The sequence below is a fragment of the Tupaia chinensis genome, unplaced genomic scaffold, assembly GCF_000334495.1.
Source record: "Tupaia chinensis unplaced genomic scaffold, TupChi_1.0 Scaffold000187_1, whole genome shotgun sequence".
NCBI lineage: Eukaryota > Metazoa > Chordata > Mammalia > Scandentia > Tupaiidae > Tupaia > Tupaia belangeri.
The window spans coordinates 94,626-98,023 of NW_006159662.1; positions in this window are offsets into that span (position 1 = coordinate 94,626).

Here is a 3,398-nt window from a genome sequence, read left to right on the forward strand (position 1 = left end):
GTGTGCCCAAAATCCCAAGAGGAGACTGGAGGTAGGAGGGTTTTATATGTGGCCATCCCTTCTTGGGGGTGATTTCTCTCTTTCTCTTTCTCTGTCCCTTTCTGTCTCTCTGGTGAGAGTACACATGCCTATAAAAAATTTTTAAAAATTTTAAAAAGCACATAGAAATAATAATAGGTAGTGATTAAATATTTATTTATAATATAAAAACACTATATTAAGCACTATACATTAAATAACTCATTTCATTTTTAAGAAAATGATATAATCAACTATTACTATTATATCCGGTTTACAGATGAAAAACTGAGATCCAGACAGATAAAGCACAAGAGGAAACAGCTAAGATGCCCAAGAGTTGGAGAATGGTGCCGAAAGTATAACTTAAAAATCCAGGTTCTTGACTATTCAGCAAGGTAATCATGTAGTTTATCATCTAAACAAGGGTGCTTTTGTGAGTGAAAGATGGTATGAAAAATAATACAAGTTTTGGACTGGCCCTGTAGCTTAGTGGTTAGGGGGCTAGATCCTACATGGCCAACCACATGGTTTGAATCCTGGCCTTGGCAGCATGAAAAACACTCTAGTGTGTGCGTGTCTGTGTGTCCAAAATCCCAAAAGCACAGAGAAAGGGAGGAGAAAGAATATGACCATACCCCAATGGAAGTGCTTTCTCCCTCACCCTCTCTGTTTCTGGAGAGTGCACACATTTCTGGAAAATCAAACAAAACAAATACTGCAAACTGTAAAATAATAATAATAATAATACAAATTATACAATAATTTAAATATTTATTTATCAATGGACAAACCAGTTTTATTACACTGATGGACATATGCAATTCAAATATTCAAAGCTATTTTCAAAATGAAATTCTTTCTACATCATTAAATTAAATATATATGTACATACATATACCTTATACATGTGTATATGAAAGCCAACATATTGATAGAAAAATACTTCAAAAATGGTTATCTGAACATTCTAAAGGAATGTAAGCAGAATAATTTTTCTTGGCATATGTTCACTTAGCTTTGATCAATTTCTCAGCCATGAAGCCTCTCCCATTGCATCTCATGGAGTGTACCCAGCACACAGCCCAAGTGGCTGGTCCTCCTAGCAGTTAGCTGGGACAACAGTAACAAATCTCTTTCCATCATCATCCCAAACTGGCCACATGTATCTATCAACCAGCAAGCAGCCTACATGCTGTGCATGAAAGGCAAGGAAAACACAAACGACTCACTGCTGGTCCTCTTTTAGATATGTCCATGAAATAACATAAAACTTTGTTGCACTCACATCACACACACTCAGGACCATGGAAGAAGCTAGAATAAAAAGTAGTAGTCTATAAGACTCTTCCTGGTTTATTTTAATGCCACTGTTAAATAATGATACTTTGTTTAAAAAGTTAAAATTAAAATCTAGGGTCAATGCTAACTCAGATGAACTGTAGGACAAAGGATACTAGATCCTTTGGCTAATCCAAGATCATCCTGGGAAAACCAGGATGCATGGTCCTCTAATGACTGAGCTATCCTCACTCATCAATAGTCACAACAGGAAGCAGATGTCCAAAGAACCTACCACAAGGAAGTTTCAAACATGTGTAGAAGAGATCATCTCTGGCCTGGGTCATAAGGAAACTTTTGTTTGTTGTTTGGCTTTAAGTATATAAGTAAGAATATCACGAACCCCTCTGTAACTCCCATCAAATAATTAACAATTCTTTTCTTTTTTTGAGAGAGAGAGAGATTTTTGCTATAGGGTGTGTGTGCTCACTGAAGTGACAGAGAGAGACAGAGAGACAGAAAGCAAGAAATAACCCTAAGGGGAGATGGTCATGCTGCAATCCCTTCTGCTCTATTCTCCACTTGAGATTTTGAGCACGCACACACACATGCCTGGTGTGAGTTTCAAGCAGCTGGGTCTGGGATTTGAATGGCAGTCAACCACATAGGAGTCCAGCACCTAACCATTATGCCACTTGCTGGCCCTAAATAATTATAAATTCTAAACCAGTGTTCCTTCATCTACCCCCATCCCAACTCCTACTAGAGCTCTTTACAATTTTTAAATTTTACTTATTTCTTCCATGAGTGAAAGAAAGTCTTGATGCCAAGATCTGCCCCAAGTCTCAGCCAGCCCTGGATCACAGGCATATGCATGCCTGGTGTGCTCTGGGGGATCTGCAGACTGAACTGGGGACCTTCTCATGTGGGTCAGCCTCACAGAGCATTGCATTTTACCACAGCACCATCATCTGACCTTCCTGTTAGATTTCTTTGAAGCAAATCTCAAACATCATATAATTTCATCTATGCATTTCATAGCATGTGTTCCTGAACGATAAGGAGTCTTTGAAAAAGCTCTCTATATGAGATATCATTCGGGCTAAGTCTTAAAAACATGACTTCTTAAAGGCAGGTATGGAAAAAGGACATCTGAAGAGCAAGGAAAGCAGCATGCACTTGAGCATGGAGGTGCAAACATAGGAGGACCATGGGGAAAGATTAGCTGAAGAACAGAGTATGTGAAGCAGAAGGAAAGAAGGTAGGGCCTGGAAAGATTCCATCGTCCAGGGTCACATGTGCAGTGTCGACCCTTGTGGCATACAGACATACAGAAGCCAAAACTGTAGTTCAGAATGGCCAAGAACTTTAGCCAAGGCCATCAAAGTATAATAGGCCAGAATTAGGACTCAAACCTAAAGTACTTTAGACTGCTAGAATAGAGTTCACTCAAAGAAACCATCTTTGCCATGAATCCAGAGGAGAGAGAAGGTAGCTCAACAGAAATTAAGCAGGCTTAAATAGCACACTCTTCTCCAGTCACTTGAGGGAGGGAGTACATGTGCTGGAACCAGACATCAGCCAAGCTGAAAAGTACTTACCACACGGGTCAGCTGGTCAGAGTCTAGCCCCTGGACAGAGAAGATGCTGAACTTGCCCCTGCCAAGCAAGGTTGTGGTTCTGGTGTTCTCTAATGCAGTGTCCCCATTGCTCTGTTCAAAATCCTCCCATCAAGGAGTCTGTAATGACCCCAAGACTACAAGACAAAGCAGGAGGGCCTGAGCTGAAAAATCTGGCATTATGTTTGCTCCTTCCAATCCTAAGTGTGGGTAATTCACTGCAAATGCAAACTGAAAACCTCCCTAACTTCACCTTCCTTTCCAAATTGGCTCCTTTCAAATTTCTTCACATAAATTCTGATTAAAACTGACATCGTATTTTCTGCAAAAGAAAGCAATCTGACTGCCAACCATGGAGAGGAAGCTATGAAAAGTAGTACACCGCTGCTGGTTTTCTTAATTTTTTTTTTATTTTTATGTTTTTGTAATGTGTGACTGACCATTAAAATGGAATCTTGCTGGCCTGGGCTCCTTCCTGCT